Source organism: Melozone crissalis, unplaced genomic scaffold (genome assembly GCF_028551555.1).
Source record: "Melozone crissalis strain CALT ecotype California unplaced genomic scaffold, PUWL_Pcris_2 ptg000021l_1, whole genome shotgun sequence".
In the NCBI taxonomy this organism is placed as follows: Eukaryota; Metazoa; Chordata; class Aves; order Passeriformes; family Passerellidae; genus Melozone; species Melozone crissalis.
In genome coordinates, this window is record NW_026535799.1 from 334,442 (window position 1) to 353,642 (window position 19,201).

At 53.1% G+C, this 19,201-nt stretch overlaps 1 protein-coding gene and 1 pseudogene across 2 annotated transcripts in view; one reads left to right on the forward strand and one right to left on the reverse strand.

The window, feature by feature from the left end:
• The window catches only part of LOC128937692 (hydrocephalus-inducing protein homolog), a 291,738-nt gene that overhangs the window by 181,628 nt on the left and 90,909 nt on the right, over positions 1-19,201 (reverse strand). The gene's annotated exons all lie outside the window — the stretch shown is intronic.
• On the forward strand, positions 1,898-11,235 carry LOC128937691 (antigen peptide transporter 2-like; annotated as a pseudogene).

Below are 19,201 nucleotides of genomic sequence, written 5' to 3' on the forward strand. Positions count from 1 at the left end.
TCCCAAATCCCCTCAAAGGGGTCCTGTTATGTCCAAACCCTCCACATTGGATCCCAAATCCCCTCAAATTGATCCTGACCATTCCCAAAATTGCGTGTCGAGCCCCAAAACTGGATCCTGATTCCCCAAACCCGATGCTCAAAACCTCTAAATTGGGTCCTGACCCCTCAAATTGGTTTCTGACCTCGCTCAAATCAGATTCTGCCTCCCCCAAATTGGGTCCTTACCCCTCAAATTGGCCTTGCAACCCCCCACGGCATCCTGTCCCCCTCCAGTTATGTCCAAAAAGCCTCAAAATCAGATCCCAAAGCCTCTCAAAGGGGTCCTGTTATGTCCAAATCAGATCCCAAAGCCCCTCAAAGGGGTCCTGCTATGTCCAAATCCTCCAAATCAGATCCCAAAGCCCCTCAAAGGGGTCCTGCCCCCCCGGTCGGGGTCCCCCCGTACCAAGAGCAGAAGCCGACATCAGCTCCCCACCAGCGTCCATCGCCCGCGCTCAGGGCCCAGCAGGGCCAGGAGCCGGCGAATGGGGGGAGACAGTACCGGGGACACGGGGTCCGGTGGGTTCTGCTGTGGCCGGTGGGTCTCGGTCTGTCCTGCTGGCTCCCGGTCCTGCTCCCGGTTCTTCCCGCCGGTGGTTCCGGGCAGTCCCGGGGGCCCGTGCGGGCCCCGGTGCTGCTCGCAGCGTGTCCCGGTCCGGACCGTGTCGCCCTCGGACGGCCCCGGTGTGGTCCCGATGCCGCCACAGTCCCTTCCCGGCAGCCGCCGCCGCTCCCCGGAACGCGCGCGCGGGAATCCCGGCCTGACACGCCTACGCCTGAAATAGCGCCTGTGATTGGTCAAAGCGGAGGTGACATCATCGGTTGCCAGGCAGAGGGGGCTGGAGCGGGTTGAGAGGCGAAGGAGACGGTGCTCGGAGGGGGCGTGGTCTGGCCGGGAGGAGGCGGGGTCTGGACGGGGATGGGGCGGGGCAGGGCGGGGAGAGGGCGGGGCAGAGCGGGATGGGTGGGGGCTCGAAAGCGAAACCTTAACGGAGCTTTTGGGAGCTGAACTGGGAGGACTGGTGTGGACTGGGGAGTGCCCCAGGCTGGACTGGGAGCACTGGTGTGAACTGGTGAGTGCCCCAAACTGGACTGGAGACATTGATGTGGACTGGGGAGCTGAGAGGGCTGAACTGGGAGCACCGTAGTCTAGACTGGGAGCACTGGTGTGGACTGTGGAGAGCCCCAGGCTCGACTGGGAGCACTGCTGGGGACTGGTGAGTGCCCTAAGCTGGACTGGAAACATTGATATGGACTAGAGAATTCCCCAGGCTGGACTAGGAAGTGCCCCAGGCTGAACTGGGAGCACTGGTGTGGACTGGTGAGTGCCTTGTCTGGACTGGAGAGTGCTCCAGGCTGAACTGGGAGCACTGGTGTGGACTGGCAAGTGCCCCGAGCTGGACTGGGACCACTGGTGTGGACTGGAGAGTGCCCCAGGCTGAATTTGGAGCACTGGTGTGGACTGCTGAGCTCAGGGGTCTGAACTGGGAGCACTGGTGTGGACTGCTGAGTTCAGGGGGCCAGACTGGTAGCACCGTAGTCTGGACTGGGAGAACTGGTGTGGACAGGGGAGCACCCCAGGCTGGACTCAGGGGCGCCCCAGGCTGGACTGGGAACACTGGTGTGGACTGGTGAGTGCCCCAAGCTGGACTGGGAAGTGCCCCAGGCTGAACTGGGAGCACTGGTGTGGACTGCTGAGCTCAGGGGGCCAGACTGGGAGCACTGTAGTCTAGACTGAGAGCACTGGTGTGCACAGGAGAGCGCCCCAGTCCTAACTGGTTTTAACTGGTGTCTCCACAGGCTGTTGCTCATTCCCCGTGAGCCCCACAGAGAGCACTGTCCGTACCGGTCCCACCATGGCGCTGCCACCCGCCACTCTCCTGCCCGGTGTGCTGCTGGTGGCCGACGCCCTGGCACTGGTGTTACTGGTGCCACTGGTGCCGCTGCTGGCGCCGCTGGGCGTGCTGGGCGTGTGGCTCGAGGCTGCCCTGCGCTTGCCCATCCTGGCCGTGGCCACCCGGCTGCCAGCCCCTCGCTGTCCTTCTGGAGCCACCGCGGCCGCCGTCACGGCCGCCGCCACTCCCGCGGTGTTCGAAACCTTCCGGAGCCTCCTGGGGCCGCCCGGGGCCGGCCTGGGGCTGTTGGCGGCCGCGGCGCCCGCCTGGCTCGGGGTCACCCACGCCGCTGCCGCCCTGGCCATGCTGGCCTGGGCCGCGCCCCCAGCCCCCGGCAGCATCCCCGAGACCCCCGGAGGCGTCCCCAAGGCTCCCAGCAGCGTCCGGCGCGCTCTGGCACTGACCTGGGAGCAGAGGAATGTCCTTGGAGCTGCTGTCCTCTGCCTCGTGCTGGCTGTCGTTGGTGGGTGACTGTCTTGGTTTAGGGCAAATTTGGGAGAAAACCTCCAAAAGGGGCCCCTCCAGAAAGCAAATCCACACAGCCCGTCCCCAAACCAGTTCAGGAAAGATTCCTCAGAGAGAAGTGGAAAGAACCTGTTTATTTAACATGCAAGGCACACAAAATGAACAATACCAGATGACAACACTCTTTCACCACTCTGAAAAAGATGACAAATTCAGAAAGTCTCTCTTGGGAGTGGTCGCTCTGTTCTCAGTCCCTCTGGTCCTGGGGCAGCTGCTGCAGCCACAAAGTGCAAACTCTCGGTGTTCCCAGGTCCCGGTCTGGAGCAGGCTCAAGTAGGTCGAAAAAAGGGAAAGGAGAAACAGTCCGGGGAAAAATTCGGACTGCTTAGCTAAACTAAATAATGAGTGGAAACAAAAGCAAGAGCGAAGCAGGAGCAAAGCAGAAGCAAGAGAAAAGCAAAAAGGCAAGCAAAAAGCAAAAGCAGCACCATGTACTGCCCCGTGTCTGTGTCCCGCCAGCCGTGGGGGAGCGGCTGATAACAAAACCAAAGCAAAACTTTCACTCTTCAGAGCCAGTCTTGAAGGCACAGAACATGATATCCAGCATAAACAGAACACACAGATGGGGATACAAACATCCTAACGTCACCTTAGGACGTTGACATGTGGTGACAGGCGTTGACACCCCCAATTTGGGCTCTGCAGCCCCAAATTGGGAACCCCCCAATCTGGGATACCCCACCAAATTGGATACTGGCACCTTAAAATTGAGTGTTGAGCTCTTAAATAGGCGATGACCACCCTAAAATAGAGTGGTGACCCTCCTAAATTGTGAGTTGACCCCTTCAGTTGGGTGCTGACCCTGCAAAAATGGGGTGCTCACTTTCCAAAATGGGTTCTGACCCTGCAAACTTGACTGTTGGTCCCCCAAAATTGGGTGCTGACCATCAAACTAATGGTCTGATGCCCAAATATGGATGTTGACCTCTAAGACCTGGGATCTTAAGGTCCTGATCTCCTATGTTTAGGTTCTGATCCATAAAACTGTGTGCTGAACCCCCCCAAAATTGGTACTGACACTTTAAATTGGGTGTAAAATCCCTAAATTTTTCACGAAACCCCCCAAATTGGGTCCTGACTTCTCTAAATTGTCTCCTGCCCAAATCGTGTCCCGCCCTTCCAAAATTAGATCCCCGTTCCCCAGACCGGATCCTGCCCCCCACAAATCAGGGTCCCCCTGTGTCAGTGGTCTCACCCGTGGTGACGCAGCCTCGGTGACACCCAGGGGAGATGGCGGGGCCGTACACCACCGGGAAGGTGCTGGATGCCATCGGGAGTGGGGATGGAGTCACCGCTGGAGCTGTCGGGATGGTGGCGGCTGCTGGAGCCACAAGGTGGGTTGGAGCATTCCCAGGGCCTGTCCCCGTGTCCCCAACGTCCCCGATGTCACCATGTCCCTGTGTCCCCACAGTGTGCTGTTTTCTGGCTGCCGGGGGTCTCTCTTCATGCTGTTGATGGCGCGTCTCCGTCAGAGCCTGAGCCTGCGGCTTTTTTCCCACCTGGTGCACCAAGACCTGGACTTCTTTCAGGGAACACCAGCAGGTAACGGGGTACGGCCCAGCCCAATCCCACCTGACCCATCCCACCTGTTCCATTGCATCCCAGCTAGTCTGTCACCCCAGTCCCATCCCCACCATCCCATTGATCCCATCCCATCCCATTAATCCCATCCCATTGATCCCATCCCATTGATCCCATCCCATTGATCCCATTCCATTGATCCCATCCAATCCCACTGATTCCATCCCATCCCATTCCCACCATCCCATCCCATCGATTCCATCCCATCCCTTCCCATCCCTTCCCATCCCATCCCATCCCTTCCCATCCCATCCCATCCCATCCCATCCCATCCCATCCCATCCCATCCCATCCCATTCCCACCATCCCATCCCACTTATCCCATCCGTTCCCATCCCATTGATCCCATCCCATTGATCCCATCCCATCCCATCCCATTCCATTCTATTCCCACCATCCCATCCCATTGATCCCATCCCATCCCATCCCATCCCATCCCATCCCATCCCATCCCATCCCATCTGTCTGTTATCCCATCCCACGACTCCATCCCCATCATTCCCATTCCCACCATCCCATCCAATTCCATCCTATGCCATCTTCCTGGCTTCATTCTACTCCAGTGTTCCATCCTGTCCCCATCCCACTTTCCCATTCTAGCCACTGTTCTGTCCCCATTATTCTCACTCCCGTGCCTCCACCCTGTTGCGTATCCCCAGCTGCCTTACACCATCCCATCACCCCATCCCACCATTTCCTTTCCCACCATCCCATTTCCCCTGTCCCTCCCCATTCCACCCTGACCATCTCCACAGCCATTCCCATCATCCCATCCCACTGCTCCCCATTACATCATTCCCATCCCAAATGGGATCATCCATGATGGGATCATGGTCTCACCCACCACGATCCCAACCTCTTTTCCCACCCTGCAGCTGAGCTCCTGGCTCAGTTTTCCATGGAAGTGCCACGGGTGTGCAGGGCAGCACCGAGTGGAGCCAACCAGCTGCTGCGGAGCCTGGTGATGGCCCTGGTGGTGGAGGGGTTCATGGTGGGGCTGGCACCGGGGTTGGCACTGCTGGCACTGCTGGAGGTGCCCCTTGGAATCGCCACCCGCCGTATCCAGAGCACCCGCAAACAGGTCAGGAGTAGGAGGGAAAGAGTGGGGGGGGACTGAAGAAAGGTGGGAATGGTGGAGCTGGGATGGAGGCTAGGGGAATGGGATGGTGGGGATGGGATGGGATGGGATGGGATGGGATGGAGAATGGAAAGGAGGATGATGGAGGTGGAAATGGTGGGATGAAAGGGGATGAAGACAAGGGGAATGGGATGATGGGGATGGGATGGAGAATGGAAAGGAGGACGATAAATGGTGGGATGAAAGGGGATAAAGACCAGGGGAGTGAGATGGTGGGAGTGCTGACATGAGGATAGAACAAAATGGTCGAGATGGGACTGGTGTGGATGAGAAGGATGAGATAAGGTAGTGGGTATGGAATGAGACAGTGGGGATGGGGATGGTGGGATTAGGAGAATGGATGGGAATGGTGAGGGTGAGAGAGAAGGGCGTGGGATGGCGGGAATGCAATAGTGGGGATGCAGTGGGTGTGGTGGGATGGGATGTGGATGGTGGGCCAGGAAGGTGACCTGGGAAAGTTGGAGATCCCCTGTTGCTGCCACAGGCCCTTCAGCGATCCATGCTGGAAGCATCTGCCCGCACAGCCGCAGGGGTGCAGGAATCTGTTGCCGCCATTGAGACCATCCGAACCTTTTCAGCAGAGGAGGAGGAGCAGCACAGATGTAACCTGGCCAAGGAGCTGAGGCTGAAGGAGCAGATAGAGCTGGAGCTGGCAATCTTCGTCCTTGTCTACAGGGTCAGGGGGGACTGGGAATGGGAACAGCAGAGAATGGGGGATGCCAGGGTCAGGGATGAAGACACTGGGAATGAGAACACTGGGACCAGGAATGGGAAACCAGCGGCTGAGATGGGGGCACTCAGAGTACAATGGGGACACCAGGAATGGGGACAACAGAACAGGGACATTGAGTTCAGGAACAGGCATGGCAGGAATGGGAATGGTGACATTAGAAGCAGGATGGGGACACTGGGATAAAGGTTGGGAACATCAGTGTGGTGGTGTTTGCAGGTCCCCAGGATGAGAAAAGAGACAAAATTCTTGACTTCATGTTTCAGAAAGCTGATTTATTATTTTATGATATATATTATATTAAAAGAAAATTATATACTAAAGAAAGAGAAAGGAGACATTAGAAAGCTAGAAAGGACTGAATAATAAAGTCTTGTGACTCACCAGAGAGTCTGACACAGCTGGACCTGTGATTGGTCATCAAGTAAAAACAACCACATGAGACCAATCAAAGATGCACCTGCTTCATTCCACAGCAGCAGATCATTATTGTTTACATTTAGTTTCTGAGGCCTCTCAGCTTCTCAGGAGAAAAATCCTGGTGAAAAGATTTTTCAGAAAATATGTCTGTGACACATCAGGATCAGGTATAGGGACATCAAGAGTGAGATGGGGACACCAGAACTGGAATGAGGACACCAGGAACAGAGATGAGGCCACCAGGAACAGAGATAAAGACACAAAGGAGTGGGATGGGGACAGGCAGAATGGGGACACCAAAAGTGGGTTGGGGGCAGATGGAATGGGGACGCCAGGAGTGGGTTGGGGGCAGCAATATCCCTGTCCCACCTACAGGTGATCAAACTGGCCATCCGGGTCATGGTGCTCTTCAGGAGCCACCAGCAGCTCCGTGACGGATCCATCACTCCTGGGGTCCTCGTCACCTTCCTGCTGTACCAGGACAGAGTTGGTAGCCATATCCAGGTGATCCCATGGAATGCACGTGTTTGTCCATCTGACTGTGCTTCTGTCCATCCTGGTGCCACCCCCTTCCTTCTCCCCAGGTGCTGCTCTACGGCTTCAATGAATTCCTGACCAACGCAGCTGCTGGACAGAGGATCTGGGAATACCTGGATCGGAAACCCGCAGGGAATGTCGGGGGGACGCGGGAGCCTCCCGAGCTTCAGGGCCATGTCACTTTTCAGAAGGTCTCCTTCACATATCCTGGAAATCCAGAGCACCCTGTGCTGAAGGTGGGTCTGGGGGGAGGTGGGGTTTCCCAGGAGTGGGAATTTTGGCATCACCTGCTGTCACAATCCATCCTTACGAACGGGTTTCTTGATAGTTCATGGATTGATCTCAGGGTGCAAAAAAACCAACACGGCACAGGAGGTTTGCAGTAATAAAACAAATGCAGCTTTATTGAATGACCACAACAAAATGCAATAGAGGGATTAAGGGAGAGAAAAAGATAGAGATAGAAAAGAGAGAGAGAGAAGGAGGGGGATATAGCTACCAAATGCAGAGACGAAATCCTTTGGTCCAGTCCAGTCGAGGATCCGCCTGTTACGTCGGGGAGATCTCAGGGTTGCAGTCCATCTGGACCCCAATTATACTCTTTTTTTGATGGGGGAAGGGGAATGGATTTTGCAACCGAGTCAAAGGTAGTTTATTGTATCTTTGGGGAGGAAAGAATAATGTTTGGAAAAGGGGTACACACAGTCCATGTTCAGCAGTGGGCGTGAGCCATTGTTTTCGTGGTCCACTGCTCACACCTGCAACATCCATCTTGCTTTGGTTAGCTTGCCTCCCCCACACACCTCTCCCAAGTTGGGGGTCTCAGTCCCAATCCTTGGAAAGAGTGTGGGGGGCCTTTTCACATGGGGGTTTCATGTCTTGGTCTTTGATGGAGAGGCTTCTTACATCTCAGTCCGTCTGTCACGGCAGTTATAAGACGAGTGAGGGGTCTTTTGTGGAGGACCACCCAAAACTCAGGAGAAGTCCAGCCAGGCAAAGAGGGGGCAGCTTCCAAGGCTACTGTTGCAAAAAGGCAAGGTGCCCTCTTCTTCTTCTCATTTGGCTCAGTGTAGCATATAGTAAATACACCTGTGGACAACAGCTTAACAATGCTCTCAGGTCTCGGGGCCTTGTTGACATGTGACTTTCTCCTTCAGAACCAGAGATTTTAGACAGTGGGGACTCTTCAGTGGTCCCCCAATGATGATGGTGAGGCAGATGAGGAATATTTCAGACAGACTCTCACACCTGTCCCCATCCCACAGGACGTGAGCTTCGAGGTGCGCTCTGGGGAGGTGACGGCGCTGGCGGGGCCCAATGGCAGCGGGAAGAGCATGGCCATGGCGCTGCTGGAGCGGCTGCGGGATCCTGGCAGCGGGACGGTGCTGCTGGATGGGATCCCGCTTCCAGAGTATGAACACCAGTACCTGCACCGCAAGGTGGGACAGCAGAGACACTGGGAACACTGGGCATGGAATGGGGAAAATGGGGACAGGGGTCAGGGGACAATTGTGATGGTGTTCACAGGGGTTTTTGGATGAGGGAAGAGACCAGGATTTGACTCCATGCTTCAGAAGGCTTGATTTATTATTTTATGATATATACATTACATTAAAAGTATACTAAAGGAACAGAAGAAAGGATTTCATCAGAAGGCTAGCTAAGAATAGAATAGGAAAGAATGATAACAAAGGCTTGTGGCTTGGCTCTCTGTCTGCACCAGCTGGGTTGTGATTTGCCATTAATTACAAACATCCAACATGGGCCCATCACAGATGCACCTGTTGCATTCCACAGTAGCAGATAATCATTGTTTACATGTTGTTCCTGAGGCCTCTCAGCTTCTCAGGAGGAAAAATCCTAAGGAAAGGATTTTCCATAAAAGATGTCTGCAACAAACAATGAGATGAAACTGGGACCACAGGAGCATGGGAGCAGAAATGGGGATACTGGGAAGAGGATGGGGACATCAGGAATAGGGTGGGGACAACAAGAAATGGGATAGGAACATTGGGAAATGGGATGGGGATGACAGGAATGGGGATGGGAAAAGTGGGAAGTCAGGGGTGGGGACACTGGGGACACAGATGGGGAGAATGGGATCAGGGATGGACACTATGGGGACACCAAGGTGGGATGGGGTCATGGAACAGGGGTGGGGACACCAGGAGCCAAGACAGCATCCTAGGGCTTGGGGCTGGGGCAGGTGGTGCTGGTGGAGCAGGATCCCGTCCTGTTTTCTGGAACGATCCGTGAGAACATCCTGCTGGGGCTGGAGCACTGCAGAGTCAGAGCTGCGGGAGGCCGCCACTGCTGCTGGAGCCATGGAGTTGATCCAGGGGCTGGAGCAGGGCTGGGACACTGGTGAGAGCCAGGGGGATGGATGGGGCACCCCTGGGGCACATCCCCCTGATCCCAGGATCCTCTGGCAGCGATGGGAGAGCGGAGTGGGTGGCACATGGTGGGGTGTGCGGGGGATCCCTGAGGTCACATCCCACTGATCCCATGGGATTGCTCACGCAGGTCAGATCCCACTGATCCCATGGGATTGCTCACACAGTGGTGAGGGAGTGTGGGGGGTAGGGGAAAGGGGGGGAACCTCTTGTGCTAGGATCCCACTGATCCCAGGGTCCCCCCGCAGAGGTGGGGGAGTGTGGGGGGTGGGAGAAGAGGGGAGAACTCCAGGGCTGCACCCCACTGATCCCCTGTGGTCGCTCCCACAGAGGTGGGGGAGCACGGGGGGCGGCTGGCGGCGGGGGAGCGGCGCCGTGTGGCCCTGGCCCGGGCTCTGCTCTGGCGTCCGGCCGTGCTCATCCTCGACGAGGCGCTGGATGATGGATATGATGGAGCAGTGAGTGGGGTGGGATGGAGGGGGTTGGTGTGGATAGGGGTGCAGTTGGTGAAAATGGGGTATGATGGGATGGCTGGAACGGGATGGTGGGATGAGGTGGTGGCAATAAGGGATAATGATTGGCATGGAGTGGGAATGATGTGATGAAGACAGGGATTGGATGGGGTGGTGTGAGTCAACGAGGTGGAGAAATAGGACAGGATAGTAGGATGGGATAGAGACCAGGGGTGTAGGATGGCAGGAAAGTAGAATCAAAGGATGAAGACAAGGAGATACGATAGGGTGGGGTGGGAATGAAGGGGATGGGAATGCTGGGATGAGGACAGAGATGGAGTGCAATGGGAAGGGTTGGAGTGGTAGGAGTAGGATGGGATGGGACAGTGGGAATGGGGATAGTGTGGGCAGGATGGCATAGTGGGCATGGGGATGGGATGGAGAACAGGGAGATGGGATGGTAAGAACAGGATGATAGGATTAGGGTGGGACTGAGAGTGGGGTGGGATTGGTTGGTTGGGACTGGGTGGGATCAGGTGGGACAGGGTAGGACTGAGTTGGATGGGCTGGCATGAGGGTTCTCTGATTGGATGGTTTGGCATGAGGGTTCTCTGATTGGATGGTTTGGCATGAGCGTTCTCTGAGCTGGATGGGTTGGGATGAGAGTTCTCTGAGCTGGATGGGTTGGGATGAGTGTTCTCCTAGCTGGATGGGTTGAGATGAGGGTTCTCTGAGCTGGATGGGTTGGGATGGGAGTTCTCTGAGCTGGATGGTTTGGGATGAGCTGGATGGGTTGGGATGAGTGTTCTCTGAGCTGGATGGGTTGGGATGAGCATTCTCTGAGCTGGATGGGTTGGGATGAGCTGGATGGGTTGGGATGAGCGTTCTCTGAGCTGGATGGGTTGGGATGAGTGTTCTCTGAGCTGGATGGGTTGGGATGAGCTGGATGGGTTGGGATGAGAGCATTCTCTGGCTGCAGGCACAGCGCTGGATGCGCACTGGGCTGGCCAAGACTGTGCTGGTCGTGTCCCACCGGCCGCGGGTGCTGGACGGGGCCGATCGCCTGGTGCTGCTGGAGCGCGGGGCCGTGATGGAGACGGGAACACCAGCGGAGCTGCGGGAACGCCGCGGCGCCTACAGCCGCCTGCTCCTTGGAGGAGGCAGCACTGGGCAGCCCGAGGGCCCCGGGATGGGCAGCGAGAAGGGGGCTGCATCTGGCAGGGAATAAAAGGGAATCAGCCCCAGTGTCCCCATTCCCGGTGTTTGTGTCACCAGCCAGCTCCTGGTGTCCCCAGTCACAGTGTCCTGTGAATCCCTTCTCCCCACATCCTCAGGATCCCAACTCCCTGTGTCCCCCATGTCCCCACTGTGTCCCCCAGGTCTGCCCATTCCCTGGATGTGTGTGTATCCCCTGTATCCACCATGTCCCCATGATCCCTGGTCCCCATGTCTGCTCCTGGACATGGGGCACAGGGTGGGAAATCAATCCCAAGGAATGGATCTGGGCATGGGTGTCACGTCCTCATCTCACTCCTGCTGTGCTCACTCCAAGCTCCTGTGTCCCCAGTCCTTTCCCAGTGTCCCCATCCCCAGTGTCTTTATTCCAGTTCCCAATGTCCCCTTTTCTATTCCTCATTCCCTGAGAGGAAGTGCTGGGCACTGGAGGATGGGACGGAGATTTATTGCCCAAACCAGGGTATTTATACATGAGAAATAAAACATTTTGAACAACTGTAATTCTTGTGTTTAAAACATGGGAAAACAGGAAGTCAGTCCGTTGGGAAGGGCTGCTGTGTGATGAGTGGGAACAGCAGGATGAGCTCTGCCAGCAATTTGTGGCTTTCTGCAGGGAGAGGGAAGGGGTTGGACCTGCACCATGGATCATTCAGCTGGTGATGAGAGTAAGAGTTGGTGTCACCCTGTCTCTGTCGCCATGGGTTGGATCTGGCTGAAGAGCCCACAGAGAGCAAGGATCCCACCAGATCCTACTGCATCCCTTGTACCTCAATCCTGCTCCACCAACACCACCTGATCTGTTTTGGAATCCCCTCAATCCTGTTCTGGAATCCCACTCCAATGCTGCCCCATCCATCCCACCTGATCCTGCTCTGGAATCCAGCCCAGATACACTTTAGAATTCTACCTGATCCTTATCTGGAATCATGCCCTGGTCTGGAATCCTGCCCTATATCCCGTCTGGAATCCCGCACAGATTCCCCTCTGTACCTGTGGTCAAGCAATTGGTTTCTCTGCCTGTTTCTGCAGAATGAGAGGATCCATGAGATTCCAGCATGGATCACACACCAGGATTCACCTGCATGGAGGTGATCCAGAGCTGGATCTGCCTCTGTGTTAGGTGACATGTGGAGGGTAAGGGGCACAGGAGACAGACACCACTCACCCTGATGTTTGTGTGGCAAGAGAGGGTTTTGTTTTCCACTCCCTCCTTTATATAGAGCATTTGAAAGGCCTGGTCTGGATGCTGTCACTGGTTTGAACTCCGCACCCCTTTGGGTCCTGGGCCACTGAGATGCCTGCAGGCTTATGAGAGATCAAATTGGCCAAAGCTCTTGTCACTGAGCCCAGGGGCTGGCAAGGTGACACCAACATCTCACCCTTTCTTTGCTATAAATTTTGATTTGCATTATAGCTGCAGCATTTATGTCCAGGAACTGCTAGGGGAGAGCTCAGGTAAATATGCCCCAGGCATTAGGCTTATAGGTTACAGATTGCAACTTATTTGTAAAAACAACAAACCATTTAAGCCTTGAAGAAAATAAAACAGTCTGTAAGAACAAGAATCATTCAACCCTTATTAAAGAAAGAAAAGCAAACACAAAAACTAGGAAACAATCTGTAGACAAGGAAAACAGTTTGTAAACAGGGGAATAATTTGTAAACAGATGAATCTTTATGTGAACTGCAGTCCCAGATTTCCATGAGGTTGTCACCAATCACTGATCACACGGCTCTGTGTCTGCTGAGGGTTTATCAGCAGGTGCTGTCAGGATGCAGTGCAGGCTGGATGCATCTGGCAGGTACCCAATGTGTCCCACTGTCTGTTGGAACACATGAATGTCCCCAAGCCCAGGTAATGAGATCCCAGGGACCCCCCCATGTATTGGTAAGGAGGTCTCGTGCCATTCCCTTGGATTTGGGCAGCTGAACATTACACGATTGCATTGATAAGAAGTGATTTAGCATAACTGGCTTCTGGGATTTTCCTAAGACTGTTAAGTGATTTAATGTGTATAGAGCTTTAGCTATTCTACTTTGTGGGGTCTCACCACATACCTCCCTTTTGTTTATTAACTATACCTTTTCAGGCACCATGTGCTCTTTCCACTATTGCTTGTCCAGCTGGTAAATGAGGGATGCTGGTTTGGTGTGATACACCCCAGAGCTGTAGAAATTGCCTGGTTTCCTGGGAAGTGTAGCAGGCCCTTTATCAGTTTTGATGGTTTGAGGAATGCCCAAGGCTGCAAAAGCTGATTGCCAGTGTACCATGGCACCCAGTCCCCTTTCCCCTGTGTGTACTGTAGCCCATATTGCTGAGGAAAAGGTGCCAATTGAGACACGGGTGTGTTTTAAATGGCCAAAATCAGGGATGTGTGTGACATCAATTTGCCAGATTTGCAAAGCACACAGTCCATGAGGGTTCACTCTTATCTGCAATGGTGCAGCGTGACCTTGACAGCACAGATGCTAACAATATTACAAACCTCTGTGTTTGACAGCTGAAATTGCTGTTGTAAAGCTCAAGCATCTTGGTGGAAAAAACTGTGCAATGCCTTTGTTTGTGGAAGCACATCTGGCTGTGGTGCTGAATGGGTACCAGAAAAAGGTACCTGGACCGTCTGTAACTCTTTGTTTTTATTGTCCCATATTGTCCTAAATCCTAATTGTCCAAATTTTTATTACTCTAGTAATATTGCTATTTTTATAACCATTTTATTACTATTAAACTTCTAAAGTTTTGAAAAACAAGTGATTGGCGTTTTTCACACAGTGCCTGACACAACATCCCACGGACAGGGAGGTCACAGGATGTAAAAAACGCCAATCCTGTCACTGCTGTGTCCCAGCGCTGCACCGAGGACATCCCCCAGCGTGATGGCCATGTCATCCCCAAGGGTATGACAGGGTGTCCCCAGTGTCACCAGCCACCCTCATCTGCTGTCCCTAAAGTGGCCATTCCCATCCCACCAGGGGTCATCTGCCTGATGAGCATCTACGGGACCCACCACAGCCCAGACCTCTGGCCCGAGCCTGAGGTAGGGCCACCCTATGAGGTGTCCCTTGAGGAAGCAAAGGGAGTCAACCATATCCTAACTGATCAGCATCGAACTCCGATTTATTGATCTAGCTTACACTCTTTTATAGTGGTGTTAATTAAGCTTATACATATTACAAAACCCGAGCTCATCATTGGTTGTAGATTACACACCAACCCCTCTTTGTTGCCAATACCTGTGGTTTTCTTGTTGAGACTAATACTTGTTTTTCTCATTCTGTTATTGACTTGTTATTAACTGTTCTCAAGGCCTCCATGTTTTCCACCATGTTTTTTCTCATCACTTCCTCAAGGACATGGTGTTTACTGTTGTTAAGGGAAAAGCCTGAGAACTTGCTGCGTACAGCTGCCTTTTATTCTTTAACCAGCTGTATATGTTCATGGCCTTTTTTCCTTCAAGCCATGTCTGAGCAAAATTCTCCAACAAATTCCCCGTTTTTCTTTTTTGCGCAAGGAGGTTAGTCTGCCAGGTTTTTTCTATCATTCTACTGACCATATTTTGAATATAATTAAAAATACAAGGTAAAATAAGCAGAAGCATTAAAAGCACATCTAATATCTCTACAGCATATGTCACAAGGTTCCTCAGCCACGGTCCAAGCAATGGCTTTTACCCCAAAGGGTTAAAACCACCCCCAACTGAGCCATAATGTCTTCCTTATCAGGCATTGCACGGTAGGTGGTAATTGGACCACTGAAAAGGAAAGCTGTTAGCTGTTTTTCATTCATGCAAACCCAGAGAGGAGGCGAACGGCTAGGGCTAATAATGCTGGAATCGACTCCAGTGTCCAACAAGCCTGAAAATGATCCTTTCTGTCCTTGAAATTCCACTTCCACCCTTTTCTTGGTCTCTCAGAAAGGTTCAAAGCCAGTAAGGTAAGTCCTCTGGTGGATTCAAAACCATTTTCCCCCCTCTCTTGTCCTTTCATAGTCTGTAGTCCCTTAGTCATTTGGCTCAAGTGGCACCACCTGAGCAATTCTCAGTCCTTTGTTAATTTGGAGTGGTGGGAAAAGAGTATGCACCATAACATATAGTCCACATCAATGACGCCAGGCAAAACAAATAATCCCAACGCAGATGATCTTCCGAAAAGCAAAGCACCCACCGCGTGACCCTGTATAACAATAGGTCCATGAATCCCTGTCGGGATCTTCCGTGGGTGCAGGGTCATCAGCATAACTTCTACGGCGGCTGCCGGTTCCAAGCCGAGGCTCCCTGTGGTGTCGGGTTGGAGACAGGAGAGGGTGCTGATGCTGCAGTGACGACTTCTGTTGGTGCGTGGTCACTGCGGTTCTGGCACCAACTAGGCGTTGAAGGCAGTGCTGCTGACGTTTGAAGAGGTCCAAGAGCAGATAACACCTGATTTTGAGAGGTCTTTGCCTGTTCTTGTAAGCCTAGCCCTAACTGTGCTACACATTCATTTACAAGCCCTTGCCAATGAGCATTGAAAAACAATTGTTGAGGCTGAGTAAAGATCAATTTATCTATCTCATGACAATCATTCACCAAAAGAAGAAGGCTGGCATCAAAAATATAATCTAACATCTGTTTGGCTGGCTCACTTTTCACTCCAAACTGACTAACAGTAGACCTCAGCTGAGACAGCAATTTCCAATCAAGAGCTGTAATAGTAGCCTGCATGCCCCCTCCCTCTTGCGGATTGAATACAACAGGACAAGCCAGCTGGGTAGCAGCGCTGATAAGCTCCCCATCCCCCTTTTTAATAGCGTCTCTGGCAAGCACAGCCCAGGCCAATCTCCACTCCCTTGCAATAGCCCCCGCTAGGTCATTTTCCGCCCCAGGGATCGGCTCATTGATTTTCGGGAGATTATCGGGTGGTCTTGGCCATAGTTCGTGTTGTTCAGGGGGTGTGGAAGCCTCAGAAGCGCTCTGCGTAGCCTGGCTTAAAGCAGAAGAGGGCGGCGAAGCAGGTAATAAGACCGTCCTCATTGCAGGGGCTACTGGTAATCCCCTATCCTGATCGTATCCCCTGTCCTGGTCGTAATCTTTATTACACCCATGAGCGGCGCTAGCCTGCTGGGCAGCCTCTTTCTCAGCCTGAAACTGCAGTAATTCATTGCGAATGACCCGCCATAATTTACCTAACTTCTTGGCAGTTTTATCGCCCTCTAAAGTAGCCTCCCATAATAAATCACGGAATTTACGCCACTCCGTTAACTCGTGAACTGTATGGGGGTTAATAAAAATTCCCCTATCGTAGCCATAAGCCAAAAGCCCTGGTAAATCCTTTTGCAAATCTATCCCCTTAACCTGCCCTTTTTGTAAAAAGGCAGTAAATAAATCATATACTGCTTGCCTTTTCATACCTAAAATCGTCAGCGCTGTTGCAGCCTCTTCAAGGTCCGTGCAGCACGTATCAGTCGGGCTCGCCTGTACGACACCCGAGGCACGAGGCGTCTCAGCTTCTTTTTTATCCGCTTTTTTTTTCTGTTCTCCGCGTTTTCTGCCGTCCCGGCTGCTTCTCAGGACCTGAGCGTGTTCTTCACTCCTCCGTGGTGCGTTGCTGTATCACGATCGGGTGTCACCATTTGAGGAAGCGAAGGGAGTCGACCACATCCTAATTGATCAGCATCGAACTCCAATTTATTGATCTAGCTTACACTCTTTTATAGTGGTGTTAATTAAGCTTATACATATTACAAAACCCGAGCTCATCATTGGTTGTAGATTACACACCAACCCCTCTTTGTTGCCAATACCTGTGGTTTTCTTGTTGAGACTAATACTTGTTTTTCTCATCCTGTTATTGACTTGTTATTAACTTTTCTCAAGGCCTCCATGTGTCCCTGCCACCACAGTGATGACAGCTGTGTCCCCTCAGTGTGACTGTGTCGGTGTCACCCCAGGTGTTCAATCCTCTGAGACTGTCTGGAGAACAGCAAGGGACGGTCCCCGCCGTCCTTCATCCCCTTCTCTGCTGGCCCCAGGTATGTGCTGGAGTGGGGACAGGAGTGTCCCCACGTGCCACCCCTGTCCCTGGCTGGGTTCACAGTGGGATGACAGTGACAGTGGGGACGTGGTGGCAGGAACTGCATCGGGCAGAGCTTTGCCATGGCTGAGATGAAGGTGGTAGTGGCATTGACACCGTCCCAGCTGGTGCTGCGGAGGGACAACGTGACGTCACCCCCGCGCCGCCAGCCCGAGCTGATCCTGCCTGCCAAGGATGGGCTCTGGCTGCTGCTGGAGCCACTGGTGGGAGTGGCCTGAGTGACACGGGTCACCAGGACATGGGGACATCCCACAAGGCGGGTGTCACAGCCAGGGGAAGAGCAGGGAACAAATGGTAGCATGAAAGGGACAGTATCATGGTGGTGTTGGGGATGTGTTGTCCCTGGCCATGGGACACCTCATGGCATGGACATGTCAACGCATGGACTTGTCCCCTAGGCCACTTGTGTCGCCATCCATGGCCATGTCCCCCATGTCCTCATCCATGGCCATAGAGCCCCATGTCGCCATCTCTATCTGTGACACCCCCCCATGCCCAATATCGCCATCCACAGCCATGTTCACATCCATGTCCTTGTCCCCATCCCCATCCCCAACATGTCCCCACCCATGTCCCACAATGTCACCATCCGTGTGATATTTAAATGTCTTTATATTTACCCCAATGTTGGGTGAAGGGCAAAGAAAAATGAGAGAAAATAAAGGCCAAAATAAAAGCATTTACGTGTCCATGCTGGCTGAGGATCCATGTGCTTGGGTGGGTAGAAATGACCTGTTTTAAGAGGGATTTCCACTCCATTGTCTCCAAAATCCTGGTTTTTTGCCCCAGTCCATCACCATTTGGCTGTGGAAGATGCTGGTGGGCCAGAGAGAATTAGAATCATGGAATGATTCAGGTTGGAAAAGACCTCCAACACCATTTGGAATTCCTGGATGCCACCCGAAGCAATGATTGGATTCCAAAGGTCAGACTTTTTGGTGTCAAAAGTAAAAAAAATGTCCTGTCCCCTATGAAATTCTGATGTCAGTTTGCATCCCAATGGATTTTTCTCTGGCTGTGTCCAAGTGCCCAAGGGAAGCCAGGAAGATGTGGAGACCACCAGCCAGGTGTCTTCCCAACATGGATCACCAGGACCATGGATGACCAAGTCTCTGCCCAGTGAGGGTCACTGTGGACCATCCAGTGGGGGTCCCCAACGGGGGATGGAGTTGAAGCAGCGCTCAAAGCTCTTCCTGTCACTGTAGGACACAAAACAACACGAGCGCACACACTGCTGCTCTCAAGGGGGAGAAAAGGGAAGTTTATTTTCTGACTCCAACATTTAGAGTTTTCTAAAAGTGACTGGATTGGAGGGTGAAAGTGCCACCTCTCCAATGACACTGGACAAACCAACAGTCCATCAAATTTTTCTTCTTCTAAAAAAGAATGCAAAACAATAAGTTATTTACAGAAAGTGTGTGAGAAAGTTTGCTACAAGAATGTAAACATCAGAAGGCTTAGAAAATCATAAAAAATCAAGGCGACACTCTTCCTGCACACAGGGCACTTGTAGGGCATCCCTTACTGCTGCCTCCCTTGGTGTTGGGTCACAGCAGAGTTCTGGGAGAAGCTCTTCCCACACTTAGGACACTGTCAGGGCCTCTCCCCAGTGTGGATCTGCTGGTGGGTGACAAAGGTGGAGTTTTTCTTCAAGCCCTTCCTGCAGTCAGGGCAGCAGAAGGGCCTCTATTCTGTGTGAATCTGCTGATGCTTGAGAAGACAGTATTGGCTCTGAAAAACCTCTCTCCACACTCAGAACACTCATAGGGCCTGTCCCCAGCGCAGATCCTCTGGTGGGCAATCAGGCTGGAGTTCTAGCCGAAGCTCTTCCCACATTCTCCACACTTGTAAGGCCTCTCCCTGGAGTGGATCCTCTGGTACAGAATCAGCCCACTGCTCCTTCTGAAGCTTTTCCCACATTCCCTGCACTTGTAGGGCCTCTCCCCAGTGTGGATCCTCTGGTGGGCATTCAGATGGCAGCTCTGCCTAAAGCTTTTCCTACATTGCCTGCACTTGTAGGGCCTCTCCCCAGTGTGGATCCTCTGGTGCAGAATCAGGCTGGAGTTCTCGATGAAGCTCTTCCCACACTCTGAGCACGTGTAGGGGCATTCCCCAGTGTGCACTGTCTGGTGGATGATCAGGCGAGAGCTGTCACGGAAGCCCTTCCCACATTCTCCACACACA